Here is a 13,069-nt window from a genome sequence, read left to right on the forward strand (position 1 = left end):
GTAATACCCCGTAGCTACCACTGCTCCATTTTCTCCTTCCGGCATAAACCGAATTGTCCGTTCAAAGCAATCCAACAAAATCCAGTTCTTCGACAACCAATCAAACCCCAAAATCATCTCCAGCCCCACCATTGGTAAACAGATCAAATCGTGTATAAAGTCTCTACCCTCAAGCTTGAAACCTACTTGTCTACAACCTGACCTAGTCATAACTGTTTGATGCGGAGTATGTACATGTAGATCAAAAGGTAACTCTGATACTTTCAAGCCTAATTCCTCAACTTTAGCAAATGAAATAAACGAATGCGAAGCTCCAGTATCATATAATGCAACTGAGGATTTATCACCAATTAGACATATACCTTTCATCAAAGGATCCGCCTTGGAAGCATCCTTGGCATTCATAGCAAAGACTCGACCTTGATGCTGATTCTGGCCCGCATTCTGATTCCTCCCACGAGGGCAATCCCTCGCAATGTGGCCAGGTAACCCACACTTGAAGCAACCACCTAAACCAATCTTACATGAGTCATAAGGGTGAAAACGTCCACAACGATCACAAGCTAAATCCGGAGAACTCTTACTCTGATTTCCTCTGCCTTTAGCATACTGAAACTGATTCTGATTGTTCTTTCTAAAGCCCCCTTGGCCTTGAGGAGTATATCCCCCTCTTTTGAAGCTTTGTCCTCTAGGATGAAAATACTTGCCACGCCCACGACTAGAGCTCCCTCCATGAGTGTCCTTAGATGCCGCCACTGTCTTGGCATACTCCTCCACTACCCTTGCTTTGTTCACCAAGTCGGAGATGACACGGATCTCCATAGGAGCCACAGCAGTCATAATGTTGTCCTTCAAGCCCCTTTGGTACTTAATGCACCTCCAGCTCTCGAAAGTCTCCGGGTCACCCTGACATACCCGAGAAAACCTACAAAGCTCTTCGAACTTGTTGGTGTACTCTGCCACAGACATGGAACCTTGCTTCAGCTGCATTAGCTCCATCTCCTTTGCTTCCCTTGCAGACTCAGGAAAGTATTTCTTGTAGAAAGCTGTTTGGAACACCTCCCATGGAATGTCGGCATTCTGAAGCTGTAGCAAACGACACTCAGCTTGCCACCAGGGCTGGGCCTCTCCCGCTAGCTGATAAGCGGCAAACTTTACATATTGATTGAGAGGAACATACTGCGCCTGTAAAGCACGCTCTATAGCCTGGAACCAGTGGTCCGCTTCAATAGGATCTGTAGATCCTCGGAAAGTTGGCGGATGAACCTTGAGGAACGTCGCCAGGGTCATCGGAACTCCTCCTGTGTTATCGCCGTTACCCTCAGCATTATCATTGGTATTCCCTTCGCCGTTCCCATTTCCATTGCCATTTCCAGTCGGTTGGCCCAATCTCTGCACTGCTTACAGAGTCGCAGCAGCATTAGCTTCCATGGTGTTAGCGAGATTCGCTATCGCCGCCATGAATTCGGCGTGATTGTCAGCTGGTTGCTCATTCCTACTTCCCCGTGTACGCGTTCGACCTCACCCGCGAGTAGCCATGTAGGATTCCTATCTACACAAAACAATAGATATCAAGGTGATCAGTCTCAATATCAAAAGTTTAGTGCTTCAATTATCCCAAACAGGCACTCACAAACAAGCATGCTATGCATATATCAAACCGATAACCTAATAGCATCAAAGAAAAGACACACAGAGTATGCAAAGAAGCACAATCGGTCCATCCCTCAGGCTCACGAGGACGAACCGCTCTGATACCACTAAATGTAACACCCTAATTAGCCTAAGCCTTACCTCGCATCGTAAAGCCAAGGTCAATCAGAGATTACGACAGTTCTAAACTCATACAAAATATACATATATATATATATATAAAGAATAGTATAATTTAGAAGCCCGATGAAAGATATAGCTCAAAAACAGAATTTCAAAGCACAAACGTATTAACAGAGCTACTAGCTTAAGGCATAAGAAACAGAGAAGATATAACAAAAGATAAGTATATAATATCATAAGGAACTAGTCACGACTCGCGGAGTTTAAGCCGGCTAGCCATATACTGATATACAAAACCATACAGTGAAAATAGCTTATACAAGTTTTGTTCTCTCAAATACATGCCTCTAGGCAAAACAAAATACAAAAGGAGAGATGTATAAACAAAATAAACCAAAAAGAACACCAAAATGATCCAAGATTCTCCGCTCTTGTCACCAACCAAAGCAACTCACCGAGGTGGGTTGCGACCTGCATCTGAAAAACACAACAACAATATGGTATGAGAACCGGCGGTTCTCAGTATGGTAACAGTTCCCAGTGATATAGGATATAAGACCCCGGGACGCCAAAGGCAATCCTAAGCTTCATATCAATCACAAGATTCAACTTAAAGCATTCTAAAATATTTAAGCATAATATACCAACTTGACTTAAATAAACCAGGTTATCTATCTTAAGGGATTTCTACTCTAACCAAACACCGCTGTCCCACAGCCTTCACCAACCGATCCTCCATGCGATCCCATCGCCACCACCTTCCGAACCTCCTCAATCCCAGCAGAAAACATAGATAATGTTCAAAGCAAGTAAAGCACAAGTAGTAGCAGATATGGCAAATAATTCAGATAGCAAGTAAGCATGTTATTCAATTAGGCAAACCATTACAAGTAGACAAAGCAAACAAGCAGATAGGAAATGCATATGATGAATGCCTGCCCTACTGGTTGTGATATCACATTGTCAGTTCAACTGCCAACCCGACACATCTCCATGGAGACGTCGCCCTTCAGATTTCTCATATGGGAACGCCCGAGATATAGTGCCCGGATCACTGTCCAGGTACCGGCGCCTGCTCGCCCTATAGATCCGAAGGGATGCGAGCGGGATATTCTTGCCTCAGACCTCACATCTCAACGTAAGCGGGATTAACCACCGTCCTTACGCCGCCGCCGCTACCTCGACAGGCGGGATTAACCACCGTCCCTGCCAGGCGCATAGCGTCTCAAAATATCATGTAAAAATATTATTTCAATGGTTTTCAAAAGTATTTTCAGCATACATAGATCCATCACTTCAATCCGAGTCCCCGACTCATCTCAACCACTGTCCCTTTATAACTCAGTTTTCAAATACCAAAAGTCTATCATTCCTCATCTCATATACCAATCATCCTTCACCTAACGTCAAACCATTCTTAGCACGCCAGAAACCTAGGCCTCCGTTTTCTAATTTACCTTAAAATCATGTACTAGAGCTCTTAATTTATATCCCATGTTCTAATACTCAAAACTAGGCCCAAACGTCTTAAAATGCTGTTATAGAAGCTTACAACTTTGTTGAAAAGGCAAAATAGTTGAAAACAAATAAATTTTTGAGAAACAGGACGTGTGCACCCACACATATCAGAAGTAATGAAATTCTGCAACTTTGAAAAATTTCAGATTTTTAACACCAACTTTGAATGATCATAACTTCCTCTTCCAAATTCCAATTTTTTTACAAACTTTATATCGATTCGAACAGTTTTCAATAAGCTTTAATGCTAAACTAATTTCAATAGATTTTGAAAACCAAGGCATAAGTTATGATTAGACAAAGTTCACCAAAAGTCAACTTTTACCAAGACTCACAAGAATCTCAATTTACCAACTTTCATAACCCAATCCAACCAAAACCACATCAATTCTATCACATATCAGAATTTACCATTTTTCATATCCAATTTACCACTCCACCATATATAATCATCAATTCTCACTATCAAATACATAATAATACCCTTACTAACCATCATCATTATTAATTTCAACATCAAACTCCAATATCATACTATCAACATCAATATAACCATTTATCAACAATTCCAACACTCACCTTCAATTACCAAAAATATCAATATTTATCATCCATTATCAACCACATCAACAAACCCTCATCAACAACAATAAATCATACATCCCTCATCAACCTGTATAATCATTAAATTCCAACAACATCATTATTCATCATCAATCATTAACTACCAACAATTCTCCATAATCATCCTTAATCACAATATTCCAAGGATACCAACAATTAACATCAATTTACACATAATTATTCATACACCAACAACATTCATTCGTATCTTAGGGTCAACTAGCCTAAGTGTCCATGAATATTATATACTACATAGAGGAAACTGAATCCATACCTTGGCCGATTCTCTTAATGCACCCAAACTCAAAATGAGCACCAACAAGCTTCCAACCACAATCCAAGCTTTCAAATCCACTCCAACAAGCACAAATAAGTTCCAAAAGCTCCCAAAGCCACAATAATCAAACTATATACATATAAATCACCACAAATCAACCTAGGGTTCAACATAAGCATAATCTCACAAGGGTTTAAGAGCTTTTACCTTTCCCAACAGATTTGATAACACAAATCCAAAGCTAAGCACGGATTAGAGCAAATCTAAACATCCAAAATTACAAAAACCCATTTAACCCAAAACTCTAATAAAACCCGAAATTTTGAAGAGAGAAACTGGGAAGATTTCGTGATTACCTTGAGGGTTTCTTGGGTGGATTTTGTAGAGTTCTTCACAAGAAACGCGTAGCCGCAAACGGTGCGGCGATCGGAGCTCCGTAGCTCAAGATATGAGCTTGGGAAGTTTGAAGTGAATAGTAACAATGATGAAAAGCTCTCACCTCTCTCCTCACTTCAGCTGCTGTTGTCTTTAGGTTATGAGGGTGAAAGTGGCTGAAATGGGTTCATTTAAGTGTATTTATATGTTGGGCTTGGGCCCAACTTGGGCCCGGTCCAATCCGTTAGCATTTTTAGCCTGTTTGGCCTAACTTCGGGCCAAATCTTTGAAATTAAAGCCAGGTTTTCCATTTCTAATGTTTTTCTAAGGTTTTTTTTTACGGTTTTCACTTTTCTCGTGCGGTACCAGGCAGACTTGAACCGGTTCAACTGTCGGTTCGCAATTTTTCACGGTTTTTTGTAGAAAGCACATTTTCTGACTCAGAAAGACTCACTGAGTCTAAAAATCACCTTTAAATCCCCAAATTCTCTCTCTAACTTTTTGGAATCTAATTTGGGAAATTAATCACTTAATTAACCGGTTGATTAGTTGCGGTTCTTACATGTGGCGTGAAGGTGTCAAGTGAAAAGCTTGAGACTGAGCGGTTAAAGTTGAGGTCCAAAGAAAAAAGAGTGTGCTTAAGAACTCTGGACACCTCTAATTGGGGAATTTAGCAAAGCTGAGTCACAATCTGAAAAGCTTCACCCTTTTATGTGTCTGTGGAATTTATATATGTATCCGGTGGTAATACCGGAAAACAAAGTGCTTAGGGCCACGGCCAAGACTCATAAAGTAGCTGTGTTCAAGAATCAACATACTGAACTAGGAGAATCAATAACACTATCTGAATGAGTAAAGTATCGTTTTTGTCCCCAACGTTTGGGGTAAGTCCCAAAGTTGTCCCTAACATTTCAATCGTCCTATTTAAGTCCTTAACGTTTCAAAATTAACTCAATGTTGTCCTGCCGTTAGGGATCCGTTAACAGAATTGACGGCGGGACAAAATTGAGATGATTTTGAAACGTTAGGGACTTAAATAGGACGAAAACGTTAGGGACAAAAACGATAAATAAAAATAAATTTTAATTTAATTTTATCTTTCAATAATATTAATTTTTTACTGTATATAGTATTCAATTATTTTTTAATTACACTTAATCACATTACTTTCATTTTAAATAAATTTATTTTTTTATAATTTTAAAGAATTTTGATATATTAAAGACAAAAGGTATCATTTATATTTTATTGTATATATATTATTTTTTTCTATAAGTTTATATACTAATCCTTTTACAAACATTCATGATAACTAAAAATTTTTAAGAGTAAAATATAAAAAAAAAATAATTTATTTAAAATGAAAGTAATATGATTAAGTGTAATTTACTTAGATGTGATTAAAAAATAATTGAATACTATGTATAGTAAAAAATTGATATTATTGAAAGATAAAATTAAAATTTATCTCTATGTATCATTTTTGTCCCCAACGTTTTCGTCTTATTTAAATCCCTAAGGTTTCAAAATCGTCTCAATTTCGTCCCACCGTCAATTTTGTTAACGGATCCCTAACGACAGGACAACATTGAGTCAGTTTTGAAACGTTAGGGACTTAAATAAGACGATTGAAACGTTAGGGACAACTTTGTGACTTACCCCAAACATTGGAGACAAAAACGATACTTTACTCCTATCTGAATTTTGAGTTCCTATAGATGTCAATCATTCTGAACTTCAATGGATTAAGTGAGATGCCAAAACTGTTTAGAGGCAAAAAGCTACTAGTCCCGCTCATTTAATTGTAGCTAAGCTTCATTGATATTTTGGAATTTATAGTATATTCTCTTTTTTTTATCCTATTTGATTTTCAGTTGTTTGGGGACAAGCAACAATTTAAGTTTGGTGTTGTGATGAGCGGATAATTTATACGCTTTTTGGCATTGTTTTTACATAGTTTTTAGTATATTTTTATTAGTTTTTAAATAAAAATCACATTTCTGGACTTTACTATGAGTTTGTGTATTTTTCTGTGATTTCAGGTATTTTCTGGCTGAAATTGAGGGACCTGAGCAAAAATTTGATTCAGAGGCTGAAAAAGGACTGCAGATGCTGTTGGATTCTGACCTCCCTACACTCAAAGTGGATTTTCTGGAGCTACAGAAGTCCAAATGGCGCGCTCTCAATTGCGTTGGAAAGTAGACATCCAGGGATTTCCAGCAATATATAATAGTTTATACTTTGCCCGAGTTTAGATGACGCAAACTGGCGTTCAACGCCAGTTCTCTGCCCTATTCTGGCGTTAAACGCCAGAAACAGGTTACAAGTTGGAGTTAAACGCCCAAAACATGTTACAACCTGGCATTTAACTCCAGAAACAGCCTAGGCACGTGTAAAGCTCAAGTCTCAGCCTCAGCAAACACCAAGTGGGCCCTGGAAGTGGATTTCTGCACTATCTATCATAGTTTACTCATTTTCTGTAAACCTAGGTTACTAGTTTAGTATTTAAACAACTTTTGGAGATTTATTTTGGACCTTATGACATTTTCACGTTTTACATTGTATCTCTACGACATGAGTCTCTAAACTCCATAGTTGGGGGGTGAGGAGCTCTGCTGTGTCTCGATGAATTAATGTAATTACTTCTGTTTTCTATTCAATCACGCTTGTTTCTGTTCTAAGATACTCGCTTGTACTTAACTATGATGAATGTGATGATCCGTGACACTCATCATCATTCTCAACCTATGAACGCGTGGCTGACAACCACTTCTGTTCTACCTTAAATTGAGTGTGTATCTCTTAGCCTCTCGGTTCATGATCAGAGTCTTCGTGGTATAGGCTAGGACTATTGGCGACCATTCCAGAGATCCGGAAAGTCTAAACCTTGTCTGTGGTATTCCGAGTAGGATCTGGGATGGGATGACTGTGACGAGCTTCAAACTCACGAGTGCTGGGCGTAGTGACAGACGCAAAAGGATCAATGGATCCTATTCCAACATGAGTGAGAACCGATAGATGATTAGCCGTGCGGTGACAGCGCATTTGGACCATTTTTACTGAGAGGATGGATGGTAGCCATTGACAACGGTGATCCACCAACATACAGCTTGCCATGGAAGGAGACTTGCGTGCGAGAAGAAGAAGACAGTAGAAAAGTAGAGATTCAGAAGACAGAGCATCTCCAAAACCTCAATCTGTTCTCCATTACTGCATAACAAGTACTATTTAATTTATGCTTTTTACTCTTCATAAATATAATCACTCTTATCATTGATTTCCTGACTAAGAATTACAAAATAATCATAGCTTGCTTCAAGCCGATAATCTCCGTGGGATCGACTCTTACTCACGTAAGGTATTACTTGGACGACCCAGTGCACTTGCTGGTTAGTGGTACGAGTTGTGAAAAGTGTGATTTACAATTCGTGCACCAGTGGACTGATAATTTTGGCATCACGGTGACCGATCTAGTTCATGTTCTAAATTGTGTATAATTATTAGAGAAAAATGCTATATATATCTAAATATATATATTATTCAAATTGCTTCGTGCTTTTTAAAATTACTAGGTATATGACAATGATAGGATGAGGCTAGCGATTGACTTAGTGAGTAAGGAATTCAATATGAAGAAGTCAGAAATTATGGATAAAGCACATGCATATATGAAAGATATGCTAAAAAAACAGTCACGATTACAAAAAAATTGAAGAATTATTTTTTGAAATTCAGCGCATTTTATATTTGCTGAGACACTGCACGTCATATTTTGTTAGCCATTTTTTTAGTTTAGGTCATTCTTTTATTAGTATCCTATCCTCGAAATACATCTTTAATAAACTTGGTGGAGTTAGTTTATACGATATTTAGTTATATATTAGAAATTACTGTTGAGTCATTTTAAGAGACATATAAAAAATTTACTTAACTCACATAATATAACATTCACCATAATAATATAATCTATCATGAACAAAGAATGACACACAATCCTTACACAACACATTATAACTAAAAATTATACGCATGATTTTACAAAATTAGATGATAATTAATTACACATAAATTAAGAGTTTGATTAGCATATTTTGACAAAGAAATAATTTTTTTTCTCATTTCATCCATTTATTAAGCATAGTTCCAACATAATTATTTATATAATAAACTAAAAAAAGGCTTAATTCTGGATATTTTGTTGTAAAATTAAATGACAGGTTTGAAGAAAATAGGGAGGAAATTTTGACAGTAGTGCAGTGTGATTTGTGATAACTAGTTATTATTTGGTGAAAAAGAGATGGAATAGAACAAACAGAAATTCCAAAGGAAAGAGAACACAAAACCGTTGTGCAAAAACTCGGGTAAAAAATCGACTAAATCGATGGTTAACTGAACAATCGGTCAAACCGGTCGGGTTTTTTAAGGCCCAGTTCGCTAAAGCATAAACAACGGCGTCGTTTTGTTCGAAAACAAAGGGCACCGTCCCCCTCTCCCTTCTTTCTCTCACAAACCCAACCCTAAACCCTATTAGAGCAGAGCAACATCCCGCTTTTCCATCGCCGAGCTACTCTCCGTCAGCCAGAGGCTGCCGTCGCAGCCGGACTAGCCTCAACCGAGCATCCCACTTCTCCCATTAGCGTCACTCACGTGCACAGAACCCACGAGCACGTTCGTTTTTTGCCGGCGCTCTTCGATTTCCCGTCGCGATCCTTTTCTTGTCGTCGACTGCTCGGTGAGTTCTTCGATGATAATTCCTTTTCTTGTCATCGCGATCCTTCTCTACCCTCTCTGCCGCAGTGAGTTCTTCAGCTTTTCAATTAATTTTATTTTATTTTGTTAACTTTTGCTCATGTAATTATTATAGGGTTTGCTTGCTTCAACAATTGTGTAATCAAATCTCAATTAAGAACCATTTCTAATCTGAAGGTGTGCGCCTATTGAACTTTCAAATGTAAATTGGGGATCATGGTCAAATTTAAAATTTTTTCGTTCCTGTTTCTGCAATCATGCATGTCGTGGCCCTTCTTCATAAACACTACAAGAATCTAATTACTTCAAGAAATTTCAAATTTAAATTGGGGATCATGGCCAAATTTTTTCTTGTTAATTTTTACATATTCTGAGTTAATTTTTGTATGATTGTTGTATATATTCTGCCTTCTGAGTTAATTTTTACATTGTTTAATTCTAGGAACCAATTTTAATTGCTTAAATTTATTATTTACTTTAATTTATTTCTTTTTTTTTTTGTTTTAATTGTTTGTTGTTTGATTGTAATCGATGTGATTTAGTGTTTCGGTGTTCATCAGTAATGTTTTAGCTGGATTGAATTTAAAAAAAAAAAAGAAAAAGAAAAATAATTAAGGTCCTTCATTATCTTTTTTGTTCCTTTGTTATGTTTGGTTCTTCCTCTAGGATATATGGTTTGGCAAGATATTCTTTTTAACTTATTTTTTTAAAAAACAAATAATCTATTCTGCCCTCTTGATTTGTGCTTTATGCATTTTGTCTTCGTTTAGGATTCAATTCCAAATCTAAATGCATATAGTATCAGATTACATTAATTTTTTGTGATAGTGTGATATTATTGGTATTTTAATTTCTGTTGTCCTCTATTAGCAAAACCAAAATTTGTTTTCAATTTTAATATAATTCTTCCTATGGAGGCAATATGTCATAACTTTATGGTTAGTTGGTTGTTCTATTTTAATCTATGCAAAACCAATAATCATAGACCTATAAATATAACTAAACTCATCTTTCTGTTTTTTTATTTGTTTTGTTTTGAGTTATTAACCCTTCATTCAGTTGATATTTTGTGGTCACAAAATTATGATGATCATTTTTCTTGGAAGCTTTATATGTCATCGAGAATGTGATATGTAGGTCTTCAGCATTTTGTTTCTTTTCTCTTTTGAAATTTAGCTGAAATGCAGATTATTGCTGTGCTTGATTTCCCACTGCACTACAATCCAACTAATGCCATCACTCTTTAACTCCTGTATAATTTACATGTCCACTATGTATTCTATGCACATGATGTTTCCAGTTATCCATGCAATTCAATTTGTGACAATCAAATATAGTGGCTACCCCAACTGAATATCATTGGCCCACTTTTTCGGTGTCTATGATGGACATGGAGGCTTTCAGGTATTAGTTAAAAATCACTAACAAAATAAAATTATACAACTTTTATTGAAGTCTGACGCTAACTGGATTTTATTTTGTTATTCTTTTTGGTTGGTAGCTTGCCAATTACTGCCGAAAACGCCTGCATTCAGCTTTGATTGAGGAGATAGAAGCTGCACAACCAAGTTTGGCAGAAATAGAACTGGGAGATTCTTTATAAGACCATTGGAAGAAAGCATTTGTAGGTTGTTTTCAGAAAGTAGATGATGAAGTTGGAGGAATTCAAGTTGGTAATGGCAGAAATAACAGTGGTGGACTAGAGTCTACAATCGAACCAATTGCTCCTGAGACTGCTGGCTCCACTGCAGTGGTTGCCATATTGAGTCAATCACACATAATAGTCACAAATTGTTGGAATTCAAGAGCCGTCGTGTATCGCGGAAAACAAGGCATTCCATTGTCTGCTGACCACAAAGTAAGGCACTTCTTTCTATTTTCACAATGTTTTTCATGAGTTAAAAATTGGAGCCATCTGATAGAGGAGACTTTACTTCATGTTTGCAGCCAAATAGGGAGGATGAGTGGGCAAGGATAGAAGCTGCAGTAGGAAGGGTCATACATTGGCAAGGGTACCGAGTTCTTGGCGTTTTGGCAATGTCAAAATCCATAGGTATGTATCTGCCTTTGGCATCTCTGCAGCATATTTATGTCAATGTAGTTGGATTTGAAGTGATGCTAGTTACTGTAAACTTTTTCTTGATAAGGGTTATGGTTTCTAGTAAAATGAATAAAATGGTACAGCCTTTGTATAGGACACTACGAAAAAGTATTTCTTTTTTGCTAAAAAAATATAGCATTTTAGTTCCTTGCAATTAGTTTAATCATCTTAGTTCTTCTCCAATAGGTGATAGGTACTTGAAACCATGTATTATTCCAGAACCGAAAGTGAAGTTTGTGCAACGGGAGAAACATGACGAGTGCCTTATTCTAGCTAGTGATGGTTTATGGGATGTGATGACAAATGAAGAAGCCTGTGAAGTTGCACGGAAGAGGATCCTTCTTTGGCACAATGAAAATGATGTGTGTATCTTCAAGGTGGAAAAGCACAATGAACCAGTGTGTTATGTAGCACTTATCAATGCAAATTTTTAGTGTAAATTCTATTTTTTTTTCCTACCAAGTACCAAGTATAGAAATAGTACATTCTTTAAGGGATGAACGACACATTGGTGAGTTTTTGTTTTACAACACCCAGACCTGTAAGATTTTTTGGTGACACATGTTCAGATAGTTCTGTTAAGATTTAGACTAAGTATCTTCATGAATGCAAATTTAGTTCAAGTCTTCAAGATAGGAGCATTCGTATATTATTATGTTGAAGCATTCTTTTTTTAATTCAGTTTTTATGAAAAGTAATAATAAATTATTGTATCATTAAGTCCAAATTGTTTATTTCCGTGCATCGTACGGGCTCATTCACTAGTACATATACTGATATACAGGATAACAATTAACAAGCATAGGGCCATTATGATTATCTTATCCCACCATCATCGAGGAAAAGGTATGGAAGGGATTTAAGTTGTTTAGGGGATTTAACCTTTTTCCCACATGCTGAATGACAGGTTTGGAGGAGTTTGATTGAAGCCTTCGAAGCACCAAATATTGGAAACATGGACAGGCAAAGCATTTTAGAAGTAGCTTTTGTCCTTTTTCTTTCTTCCCCCCAACCCCCCGCTCCCCAACAAAATTGGTCATAGCAACTAGCAAATTTATTTCCATGTTTGTAACGGAAATCAAGCAAAATTTGCAGTTTTTTTCATAGAAGTTTCAAGTAAATTCAACATTGTGTATCCTATCAAGATCTGAACACTAACCCTAAGCTCTTCAGGTGTTTGAATACGAATATTTATAAATCACTTATCAAAAGGAAATTTTAAATAGTGATTATTTCAATAAAGTCATCTTTATATGAAAATGATATTGCGAACTATTAAATGATTTGACATATTTGACTAAATCATCTAATGGTTTACAACATCATCTCTTCGTGGAAGTAGCTACCTTTTAAAAAAGTGTATCTAAAATATATAATTAGATCCAGCATAAAATATATATTATATAATTAGTCTCCCTATACTCATATAAGAGATCGCGGATTTGAGTCTACCTATCTTTGGTAAAAAAAACATAAATTTGAAAGCTGAAAGTGTCAAAACCAGGCAAATTGTTGTTCAGCTGCATTCAGTTTTGGTCATTACTCATTTCAGTTAATCTCATTTGAGTCATTTCATTTACTCACAAGAATGAAATATTAAATACAACAAAGTGCTAGTATCCAAGTAAATAGCAGGTAAGGGTGAGTAA

The 13,069-nt window shown here is 36.8% G+C and overlaps 1 pseudogene; it reads left to right on the forward strand.

The window, feature by feature from the left end:
* Positions 1 to 1,260: 1,260 nt before the first annotated feature.
* LOC112771334 (probable protein phosphatase 2C 6) lies at positions 1,261 to 12,147 on the forward strand (annotated as a pseudogene).
* Positions 12,148 to 13,069: the final 922 nt, after the last annotated feature.

Source organism: Arachis hypogaea, chromosome 18, assembly GCF_003086295.3.
Source record: "Arachis hypogaea cultivar Tifrunner chromosome 18, arahy.Tifrunner.gnm2.J5K5, whole genome shotgun sequence".
Lineage (NCBI taxonomy): Eukaryota > Viridiplantae > Streptophyta > Magnoliopsida > Fabales > Fabaceae > Arachis > Arachis hypogaea.